We start from the raw sequence: 12,435 nt of genomic DNA, 5'->3' as shown, positions 1-12,435 counted from the left end.
GTTCTTAATCATTGGTTTATAGAATATAGAATAATAGAAACCAAAGGTAAAACCTCACTTGTTAATTACGCAAGCATTCTCTTGTATACCAGTATTTGCTCGTGTGTACTGTGCTTAGTCACTCAGTCGTATTCAACTCTTTGAGACCCCATGGACTGTAGCCCTCCCAGGCTCCTCTGTCCATGTGGATTCTCCAGGCAAGAATATCAGAGTTGCCATGGTCCCCTCCAGGGCATCATCCCAACCCAGGGATCAAACCCAGGTCTCCCGCATTGCTGGCTGATTCTTTAGCATCTCAGCCACCAGGGAAGCTTGCTGGTTATGAAATATCAAAAAAAAAAAAAAAAAAAAAAAAGGTATATATAGATGTGATCAAGGTTTCACAGATTTTTCAAGTTTTTGTACAATTTAGGAGTCTTTCTAAAGAACTTTGCTGAAAAAAAAAAAAAAGTTACCTGTTGTTATTTAACTATTTGCTACATGGAGGAATATCTTTCTGGGTGTTTTTTCCCCCCTCCTTTGGTACCAACTTTTAGCACATCTTATTACCTTTTTTTTTTTTTTTTTTTCCATTTTTAATGCACTCCTTTCAGAGTCTGGAGAACTAGTTAAAATCTCTGAATCTGCTACTTACTCCCTGTTGTTTTGGGCAAGTAACCTAATTTCCCAGGTGAAGAATGTCTTTCTACTTATTTTTCATTTTTATCTACATTTTACTCATATATTCTGGGGATAAAGCCTTTGGTACTTTGGTACATTTTGCTTCATATGTTCTGTGGGTAAAGCATATCAGTGTGATGTTAATACACCTTTTCCTAAAACTTCTTGGAGAATCAAACCATTTTGTAGTGTTTTCCAGAGAGCAAAAGGGTATCTCTTTAAGTCCCAAAGTTGCTTCTGTTTACTTGTTTAAAATTTCTATGCCTGTTGGTCAGTTATTTTGAGTGGCCCTGGTCTTTTAGCTTTCAGCTGTGTTCTTTATCCGTTGTGCTGGACGTGCTGTATCTTTTGCTTTATGACTTGAGTTTATATTATAAACAATTAATATGTTGTGTTTATGAGGCCAGAGAGCACAGGACATGGGGAATGTCCATGGCTGAGTGTGAGTCAGACTTCTTCCACTTCGTGGTATCACCAGGAACAAGCAAGTTGTTTCACTCTCTGTCTGAGCGTCACTCTCCTTGTCTGAGAAGCAAGGATTCTGCTTTGCTGACTTTTGTTCTGCAGTATGGTGGTAGTGATTATGATTGTTTGCATGCTGTGTCTCCTTGAAAAGCAGAGTACAGAACTTTTACATATAAGCGGTAATGATTCAAGTCAGTGATACTCTCTGGACTTAAAACATAGGGGAGAGTTTTTCAGTCACACAGAAGGACTCTAGGGTGTTGTGCTTGTGAGTTTTGTCTATAGTTGGTAGAATTTTCTCTCCCTTCTGCCTACCCTCTTTCTGTTCCTGTGCCCACAAGTCCACCCATTCCAGTAATTGGCTAGCTTGAAAACCATATAACCAAACTTAGAATGGTGAAGTGAATGCTTAGGTGAAAATGTGGAAAGCCCATCTTGTTCTGTTTTGTGTTGCCCCAGATGTTAACTAGTGGCAGTTTTAATTTGTGGAGTCATTTTAGGTGTCTCTGAGACTTTTCCTCCTGACTGATTTTCATTTCTCTTAGCAGGAGACATTGCTCAGAGAGCTGAATTCTAACCTTTTATGTATTCCAGGATACAGACTCTTCACTGTTTAAAATAATAGACATTTTAAGTATCATCTGCTCTTCTTGATAAAGCTGCCATTTGCTTTAAGATCTTGATCTCCTAGTTCTAAAAATTCCATTCCAGGCTACCCATGAGGTAGGAGACAGAGAGTAAGGAATCAGCAAATGTTTGCTTAATGAATAAGTGAGGATGAGAAGTGGACTGGGATTCACAGGGATCTTAAAGGAAAGAAAGAATGCACAAAGCATGTTAAATATGGGGGGGCGGGAATTAGGTAAATCTTATAAAAATTTTTGGTAAATGGTATTTAATAATCAATAAGGCATTTTCTTTGAACTATGGAAAGATAATAAATTAATTTTTCTGGCCATATATAACTTTCTTGGCAGCTAGCTGCATATTAGTTAAAATTGCATGTGTTATAAATCTGATAATTTATCATGATCATATTCACTAAAAGTATGATACAATCTATAACACTTAAGCACTCTCTGACATAATTACTGAAATTAGAAACAAAGTCCAGGGCTTTTGTCAGTTGTAATATTGGGGGAAATTAGTGCTTCCTCCACCTGGGTACTTGCCTGCGGTTTGGGAGGATGGGTGTCAGCCGTCAGGGATCCAGCAGACGTAATGGGTAGGATTCTGTGAGCTGAGTTGCTCAGTTGCGACCCCATGGATTGCAGCTCACCAGGCTTCTCTGTCCATGGAATTTTCAGGCAAGAATACAGGAGTATGGGTTGTCATTTCCTACTCCAGGGGATCTTCTCGACCCTGGGAGGCCTAACAAAAGACAAATATTAAGAAATATTTTCACCTTTTCGGTTGCATGGTAAATTCTATCAACAGTTTCTTCTGCCAATAATCTCAGATGAGTAGTGGTTGAATAGTCTGATAAGATTTATCATAAAGACTCCAGAGAGATTACTAAAATAGTTCATGCAGTGCTTGATACATAATTTTTTAAAAAACATATAACTTCTATAATAGTGGAGCTTTCTTTAAATATCTTTGCCCTCTTATATTTGTTTCTAAATATACATTGAATCCTTTGAAAGGGATAGGAGGGCAGGTTTGAGTCTCAGAGACTATCACTTTGGAAGAATATTCTTGCTAATTTAACACATATTCTATGCCTCTGAATTTGTGCCTTTAAAAATTTATAGAAGATCATTGTAGCTTATCCACTGAGTGCCTGTTTTTACACAGATATTGCTGATAGTCTGCATGGATTACAGACTTTCCAGGGGTTTTGGGGGCACTTTGAAAATGTGGTATAGAATGATGTAATGAAGTGGTTCTTAAAGTGGGTTTCATGGACCAGCAATATCATTATCACCCAGGAACTTATTAGAAATACCCATTTTCTGCCCCTCTGCAAACTTAATCAGAAACTCGGAGGTAGCCCAGCAATCTGTGTTTGAACAAGCTCTCAGAGGGTTCTGAAGCATATTCAAATTAGACATTTGTAAATCATAACTTTTTGTCTTCTTGGGTAGTCCAGAGAAAATACCCATTTGTTTTTTATCATGAAAGTCCCAATGAATGGAAATCAAGGTAATTTATTTGTTTTAAATGATGTACTTTAAAAACAATGCCCAAGAAATGACAAAGAATGTGTTTGTTCAGAGCCTTGGGTTTCTAATAGAGTATTTGGATGCCCACACATTACACCTGAATTGAATGAGATAGTTAAAAGAGAAGGTGCGTTTCAAGCCAATTCTGGGATGTTTATTTGTTCTGATAGTTACTTGTAAAGACATGCATCTATTTCATTGCACTCAGGTACCATTTGTGACGCCCTTGCCTTGTTTTGAGGCCAGCTTCTTGATCGTTCAGAATTTTGTGAGTTTAGCTTGATCATCTTTAGAGACTATTTAGGCAGACCTCAATTCCACAATACTATTAGTCATCTAGAAAGTTTAGATATATCACAGCATTTTATTTTTCTGTGTTGAATGTAAATAAGGGGTCCGTGGGATTATGAACGTTCCATCAGTAGTGCCTGGAAAGGATTTATTTCTTGCATCTCCTATATCTGCTGTTGTTCTCTTTTATGCATGGTGCGCCTTCAGTAAGCGCAGTCTGACACGCTTTGTGGCCTTTGCCTCCTGTGATAAAATAGATTGAAATGATTCCTGACACCATCTGGTGAAGAGGAGCAGCCCTGGAGGACTGTGCTTTGAGAGAAAGTAACTGAATGCTAAGAAATGTGGAAGTCTAGGGACACTGGCAAAGGATTTTTTTTTTTTTTTTTAAAGAGCATGAACATTAATACATCTTCTTGAGGTTTGATGGGACGTGTACTGCCTACTGTCCCATCTGGTGCTTATGATAGCATGGCATATTAGCATGCTGCAAGTTCATAATGTATTCAGGGGGAGGAAACATCCCTTGCATACCAATTGAGGTATCCTCTCTTCAGAACTGTTTTTGAATTTCAATGATGTTTATATCTTCCAAGCCGTGACTTAACCGAGCATTTCCGCGTGAAGGAATAACATGAGTGAGGGAGGGAGAGAGAGAGAGGGTGTGTGTTCATGGTCTCTCCTATTCCCTCATTAATTTATCTTCCTCCCTTTTTTCTTGATGAAATTATAAGTAGTTATTAATATTAGGTTTTATGACTTTTAATCCTTTCTGTTTTGAAACCACATAATATTTCATTATTATTTCACTTATGGCACTTAAAGCAGTTTGCCTTGTGAAATTGTGTAGCTGTCCCCTTGTAGACGGAACACTTTCAAGGGTCAGGCCTGTGTATAATTACGGATAGGTCTCCATGGCACCTAGAGTTCAGTCATTCACTTAAAAAATATCTACTGAGCTCACCCTGTGGGTGTGACACTGTTGTAGGTACTGAGTAAGACTAGTGGGTCTTTCCTCTCGGAGCCTTGTATTTTAGTTGGTAAGAGGCAAACAATCAACAAAGAAACAGATAACATCTCCAAGATAATGTTGCTTCACTATCTCATTCAATTTAGCTGTAATGTGTGGGCATCCAAATATGCTATTAGGAACCAAGGCTCTGATCCAAGGCATTGTTTATCATTTCTTGAGTATTATTTTTAAAGTACATCATTTAAAACAAACGAGTTACCTTGATTTCCATTCACTGGGACCTTCATGATAAAACACAAATGGGCATTTTCTCTGGACTACACAAGGAGACAGAAAGTTATGGATGAAAGTGAAAGTCGCTCAGTCGTGTCCGACTCTTTGCGACCCCATAGTCTATACAGTCCATGGAATTCTCCAGGCCAGAATACTGGAGTTGGTAGCCTTCCCCTTTTCCAGGGGATCTTCCCAACCCAGGGATAGAACCCAGGTCTCCTGCATTGCAGGCAGATTCTCTACCAGCTGAGCCACAAGGGAAGCCCAAGAATACTGGAGTGGGTAGCCTATCCCTTCTCCAGCGGATCTTCCTGACCCAGGAATTGAACCGGGGTCTCCTGCCCTGGTGGCTCAGACGGTAAAGTGTCTGTCTACAAAGCGGGAGACCTGGGTTCGATCCCTGGGTCAGGAAGATTCCCTGGAGAAGGAAATGGCAACCCACTCTAGTACTCTTGCCTAGAAAATCCCATGGATGGAGGAGCCTGGTGTCCATGGGGTCGCAAAGAATCGGACACAACTGAGTGATTTCACTTTCTTTCTTTCTTTCTCCTGCATTGCAGGTGGATTCTTTACCAACTGAGCTATCAGGGAAGCCCAGAGTTATGGATAAGTACAGTGAATATCCTTGCTAGCTGCAGGGTGGGTGAATGGGGCGCTTATTTAGATTGCATTGTCAAGGAAGGCACCTTTAAGGAGGTGACATTTTTGCAGAGACCTGAAGGATCTGAAGAGTTAGTGGCAGAGGAAGAGAAAGTCCTAAACTCCTGGGTTAAAATATGATTGGCATTTTCAAAGGTAGATTGAGCCAAGTTCAGGGGTTAGTCCATTGCTAGGCGTTGGGATTTTATTCTTAATGTGTCAGAAGCCATCAAAAGTGACTTAACAGTACCTTTTAAAAGGGTAAATTGAGCTGCTACGTGTCGTGTTCTGAGGCACTAAACAACTATCAGAGGAGTGAGATGCGCCGTTAAGTCCATTGAGGCACTTTGTAGCATTGCAATTAGCATGAATTTTACAATCAGAAGAAACATTTCTTGGATTCTGACCTTGATGTTTGACTCTGAGCAGCTTCTTAGCCTTTTTTAGCTCATGTCTTCTCATCTGTTGAAAGGGAAAGCTAGCACCTAAAATCATGGTATTAATGTGAAAATTAAGTGAGGTAATTCATTTAAAAGAACCAGCATAGGGCTTCGTTCTTAAGAGGAGCCTGCTCTACCATTGACACACACAGATCATAATAAAACATTTGGGATGGTTTCGAGGAATATTGAAACAGTTGGCATCATCTTGTTGGGAATCCTTTTCTGGTACTGTTATCTTCTTAATAAAACACTGTTAACATATTGCCAGGGTGGCAATGCGCAGCATCTGTGGTCTGTCCCTTTTGGTCTAGAATCATGTACAGAAGGAAACTCAAGGAATTCTGTGGCAAAGTCCATACCCCGTGAAACAACCTGGGATTTTTTTTTTTTTTTAATTTAAAAAAGTTTTATAGGTAACACTCTTATCTCTCGTCTCTCCTTTTTTTAAATTTTTTTGAGAAATTTTAACATGAGGAAATTCTGGAGAGAAAATGGTGGTTATATCAAGGATATTATAAAAAAGAGTTTTAATTCATAAAGCAGTAACGGTTTATTAATTGCATAGTTGTTAGATATAAATCTTTTGAAAGGAATTTCTGATGCACACAAATGGAACTTAATTCCAAGAAGCAATTCTGTGACGATTTTCATTTAGCCTGTGAGGCAGTGTTAAGATTTTCAAACTTTCTGCAGAAGAAATTTTGGGGTTGGGGGTAACAAGATGTTGCTTGTGGCTGAATGTCTACAGAGAGTTCCAAGTTACCATTGTCTTGGATATAATTTTATCAGATATATAGATTAGTTGAGTTATTCTTTAAACTCGTTACCCACTTTTGCAATTATATATGTATTTTTGGCTAGAGATTCTCCACTCCTTAATCTGTAGATTTTTTTTTTTTTAAACTATCCATCCTCCTCCACCCAGCATCAGGAAAACAAATAATGCGTAAGGAATGTGGAGGGGGAGGTAGCGTGGTAATTCAGGCAAGTTTCGTCAGCACTTAACCAGATTCTTGGAATGTTTTTTGATGTCCGACAGCACTGTACAGAGCTGTTGACAGCTGCATGTTGTGTGAGAGGAGTCACAAGTATTGCTGCTGTGTGCTGGTTGGAGTGTGAGAAGGAAGGAGGGAAGGTAGAAGAACTGAAGAAGTTCGGGAGGTGGAATCACAGTTCTGAAGGAGGCAGCTGGCTGTTAGCTCCTAAGACAGATCCTTTTCCTTCCTTAAGCCCCGGTTGCATTCTTAACAGCCACATCTTTCAAAAGTGATGGGGTCTGCACGCCTCCAGGAAAATTCAGAGGGAATCGTTTCCTCACTGAGAAATAGCCTTACAGAAACCGTGTAGGCCATCCGGAATATTGTCTGTTCAGCACCCCATGCGCATCCTCCTTCCGCCCTGGAGGATGCCATGAATACAGATACTCGTGTGGTGATTGTTTTCCTCCAGAAAGAGAGGACAAAGAAAAGCTGGCTGGTCAGGTGAGATAGGCGGACACATTATCAAGTGTTGGGTCTAGCAGCCAGGAGCCCGACACGCAGAACCTGTGTGGGGCAGTGTCCGCTCTGACCTAGGTCCCATGCCCCTCCTTTCAGTTTGTTTGGCTTACAAGATACAGTTTCACAAACGATACTCCTGAATGTCTCTTTTGCGGACTAAGAGCATTATCTTGGGTAATAGGATAATCACCCAGTTTGTGATTATTTCCATTTACTTTGCAAGGGTGGCCTTTGTTTTTGACCAGTTTCTATCACATGTAGTTTATTTCTAATGGAAACAGCGCACCTCAAAACTTGTTTTTCTAGAACATATTTAAAGATACTCCACACCATCTCCTTGGGTAAAATGAGCATTTCACTCTCAATAGACCAGGCTGGGTGTCAGATCTGTGCTTTCTTCTGTCTGTGGGTCCGTCTGTCTTTCTCTTTCTTCCTCTCTCCCTCCTTCTCTTCTTCCACAACATACTTTATAGAGGCTGTAGTATTTCTAGGCATTTGACTCAGAACAAGCTTTAGTCATGCTAAAGTCATGTTGCAGAGACAGTCTCTTAATAAGGATTTACTACACTTTCCCCCAAGTTTAAGAATGAAGGAAGGGCAGGCCCTTGGCGTCATTCAAGGGCACCTTATATGTTTTTGACAAAATCAGAATTTCTTAAAGATCTAAAAAATATATTGAATGTTTCATTTAAGCAATCAATATGTTATAATTAATTGTAAATGTTTGCATTTCAAGTTACTTGTTTATTAAAAAGGTATCAGTTGAGCTGGTTCACTTGGTGAGCTAAACATTTGGCAACAGACGTAACCAAACACATACTGACCCTTGCTCTGTTTCTGTTCTGTTGTAAACTTCTGCATACAGGCAGGTGTGTAGCAGATGTTGGAGGAAGTGTGTGACTAGATAACGTGGGTGTGGCATCCTTTGCCCTAGTATAACCGCTGAGGCAGTTTTGGAACAAATTGTTTGAAGTCAAGAACGCTTGTCTGCTTTTTCTGTTTTACCCATAGGAGCCTAGCACAGTGTTTTTTGTACATAATATGGGTGATCAGTGTTTCATACAAATACCCTGTAACTCATTATAACAGTTCTGTGATTGATGCATTCATTTAATCGGCCATGCTGCAAGTATCCATTGAGCTCTTAATATCTGCTGCACCGTTTTCTAGCCACTGGGGAAGAGTCAGTGAATAAAGCAGGTTCAGTTCCCTACCCTCGTGGAACCTACAGTCCAGTGTATGTGGGGTAGGTAGGGGGTCGGTGGACAAGAGGGGGCAATAAATGATAAACATAAAACACAGGTGAATTCTGTAGTATGTTCAAGGGTGATAATTATGGGAAAAATCGGGCAGGATAAAAAAGATTCTTAGGACTGTTAGCTTGCTGTTTTAATTTGGGTGTTTGAAATGGGCCTCTTTGAGAATGGACTTTTGAGCAGAGACTTTACGTGGCTGTATGAGGGGGCAATGGAGAAGGCGATGGCACCCCACTCCAGTACTCTTGCCTGGAGAATCCCATGGATGGAGGAGCATGGTGGGCTACAGTCCATGGGGTCACGAAGAGTTGGACACGACTGAGCGACTTCACTTTCACTTTTCACTTTCATGTAATGGAGAAGAAAATGGCAACCCACTCCAGTATTCTTGCCTGGAGAATCCCAGGGATGCAGGAGCCTGATCGGCTGCCATCTATGGGGTCGCACAGAGTCGGACACTGACTGAAGTGACTTAGCAGCAGCAGTAGCATGAGGGGGCAACAGAAAGGCAGAGAGGTGGAAAGGCTGGAGTGTGACCTGGGTCATTTCAGGGAGAGCAAGGAGGCTACTTTGGCTTGGTTGGATCTGGGTGGGCATGGACGAGCCCTGGGACGTGGAACCCAGAGAGGTGGCCGGGAGGGTGAAGGGGATACCATTATTTCTTTAGGCTGTTGAAGACTTTCTGTCTGACTCGTTGGGCACCCACCCCAGGTGACCTCTGCCCAGCACTTCTGCATGATGCCATAACATAATAATGTCTCAATCTGAGGTCCTCAGTGAGTTTCATGGATATTCCTATTATTGATTATTCTGTGTATGCATCATAGAGATTATTTTGCTATCCTTGATATTCAATCCAGTTTGGTTTCCTGTTCTTTGTATTACAAGGTGATTGCCTAAATCTGAGCCCCGCTCTACAGAGTGCTAGTCAAGGCTGCATGTTCTGCCTTCTTTGCGTCCTAACCACTGTCCTCTGGTAATTTTAGACCCATTTTGGGAATGACGTGCTGACAGACAGGCATTTGCCAAAGGTAAATGCACAGTGGAGCAGGAATAATATTAAAAATCTTTGTTTCAAAAATGTATTTGTATAAAGGGAAATTATTTGTTCCTCTTATTATAAGCTTCCTTGATGGCTCAGTGGGTAAAGAATCTACCTGCAATGCAGGAGACGCAGGAGATGTGGGTTCGATCCCCGGGTTGAGAAGATCCCGTGGAGGAGAGAATGGCAACCCACTCCAGTATTCTTGCCTGAAAAGTCCCATGGACAGTGTAACCTGGTGGGCTACAATCTGAAGGGTCACAAAGAATCGAACACGACTGAAGTGACTAAGCACACACACTCTCCTTATTATAAGCTGTAATTTAGAATCTCCTTCCACATTTCTCTTAAAAAAATTTTTTTTTTTAATTTTTGGCCACATTACACAACATGTGATATCTTGGTTCCCTGACCAGGGATCAAACCTGTGTCATTGGTAGTGAAAGTGTAGAGTCCTAACCACTGGACCACCGGGGAATTCCTTTCTTCTTTTTTATTTTCTTATTTGCTTTCTTCTTTAAAAAAAAAAAAAATTAGTAGTGCCCACGTTGAGGTCATGGCATCCTAGAAATGAGTTACACAAGTATGAATTACCCTGGCAACATCTATTAGCATATGAAAAGTCAACTGTGCAGTAAATCTGATTTCTTCCTTTTATGAAGGCAGAGACAATCTGGAATGATACATAAATGGAAATAAGGTATTGATGAGATATTTGTGTCATCTGAGATATGACAAGCCACGGACAAAAAACTTGCTGTGTAGCAATAACGTTAGTTTAATTTTCTGAATAATTTCCTTGGACCCACTTAAAATTTCTGACTTCCATGAGGTTGTTGCCCGTCTTAAAGTTGCTGAGTTGTAGTTGCTTCATAGGCATCATCTTGAAGTGTAACTGAATTTCAGTGCCTGCATGTTTAGAGGGGATTCGTTTTGATATAAAAAGTCTTTAGCTGCTTAGCTGGTAACTCTGGGAGGGACTTGTGCAGAGCACTGCAGGGGAATCAGAGAGAGGACATAGTCCCAGCACTGAAGGAACTTGAAGTCTCTCTAGCAGGGGCTGTAAAGTTGAAATAGTGGTTGCCATGGAGATTGAGAGGCAGGAAAGTGGAGATTATGGGAAGAAAATGCAAGAGTCAGTGAGGGCCCAGATCATCATGGAAAGAATTTAAATGCACCAAGGAGTTAGACTCTATGGGGTAGGAGTTCATTGAATGTCTGTTGTTATTTGGGAGAAAGGGAAGGGACGGAATCAAGAATGCTGCTGGCATTTTTGAGTCTGGGTAACTGGCAGGAAGGCCATGCCATGGTGGAAATAAGAAAGTCAGGAAGAAGAAGTGGTTTTGTGAAAAAAAGTGCTCTTACTTATCTGTTGAGTTTGAGATTCTTTAATAATAAGAAGCCATTTTGCAGATAGTTGTAAATGTGGGAGTGTAGCTTGGGTGAGGAGTTAAGTCCTGAGATACAAATTGAAGTGGAAAAACTTAAATTGTATGTGACTTACAAAGTGTAGACAATTTTGAGAAAATGGAAAATACTGAATTGATGTTTTATCAAAGCTTCGAAATTGTATTATGGTTTGCCGTGACTAGGCATATATTCCAGTTTTGAAGTTAACTTTTATATTCTTTCATTTGTATTTTATGCCTTTATTTTTCATGTTTTTGAGATAGCGTTTCTGTTTCCTTTAGTTATCACCAGAGCTCTGCTTACATCTCATAATTATGAATACCCTATCTAGGCCCCACGTTTCCCTACTTCCTGTTGCTTGTATCCTGTGTAGTTTCCTTACTGTGAAATTCGTTGACTCTTGAGTATCTTTGCTTGAACCAGCGTGGCTTCTGGGTGGAGGGTAAGCACAGTGCTGAAGAGCTTGGGTTTTGCAGTCAAACAAAACTGGGTGTGTTTTCCCCACCTGCTCTGCTCCTCCTGTGTGCTTTGGTTTTGCTCGTCTGGTTCCCTTGAGTATTAAACGAAATCATGAGAGGTTTTTCAGCACTCGCTGCGCCCATCCACTCCTGCCCAGTAAGTGGCTGCTCAAGTAGTAGTAGTGATGATAATGATAGTGGTAATGATGTGTCTTCTGTCTAAACTTCATGGGATGTATCCAGAGCCTGCAGACATGGCTACAGGAACTAGAATGGGGTCCTTTCAGGGCACGTGAGTTTGCTGGTTACTCGGACCACCTCTGCACAGTCCTTATTTAATCATCTCTTGAAAAGAGGGATCAGGACCCTGACTCACCCCCTCTTGGCCCCGTTCAGCCGCTGCTTTCGTGGTTGCTGCTCCTGGTGTGGCCTTGACTTCTTCCCAGCTGCCTTTCTGTGAGATCTTGCAGAACTCACGTTGGTTTTCTCATTCACGAAATATGAATTCAGCCTTCCATCAGTTCCAGCCTGTTTATTCAGAGTAAATTGATTTTGACCTTTCTATCCCACTGCTTCTCTTTTGCCCCTATCACTGCTAATTAATTTCTGCACAAGAGAATGGGCAAGAGCAGTGATAAAACATAAAATTAAAGTTAGTTAATTTTGGCTTATGAGCATTTTGGAGAGCAGGCAGAGAAACGATGTTATTTACTATGAGCTTTGTCTTGAGTTCTCATTTATTTATTTATGCCATTCCTGACTCCTGTTATCATGGATGGTAAGCACTGACAGTGGAATAAAACAAATAAGCATTATCTGATAAAGAATTTAGGAATTTTGGGATAAATTCAACTGAAGATA

The 12,435-nt window shown here is 40.7% G+C and overlaps 1 protein-coding gene across 9 annotated transcripts in view; it reads left to right on the top strand.

Annotated features, from left to right (window-relative positions):
• Nucleotides 1-12,435, top strand: part of RUNX1T1 (RUNX1 partner transcriptional co-repressor 1) — a 151,440-nt gene that overhangs the window by 46,677 nt on the left and 92,328 nt on the right. The gene's annotated exons all lie outside the window — the stretch shown is intronic.

Source organism: Bubalus bubalis, chromosome 15 (assembly GCF_019923935.1).
Source record: "Bubalus bubalis isolate 160015118507 breed Murrah chromosome 15, NDDB_SH_1, whole genome shotgun sequence".
Taxonomy (NCBI): Eukaryota; Metazoa; Chordata; class Mammalia; order Artiodactyla; family Bovidae; genus Bubalus; species Bubalus bubalis.
The sequence above is the reverse complement of the archived record's forward strand: the minus strand, read 5'-3'. Positions and strand labels throughout refer to the sequence as shown.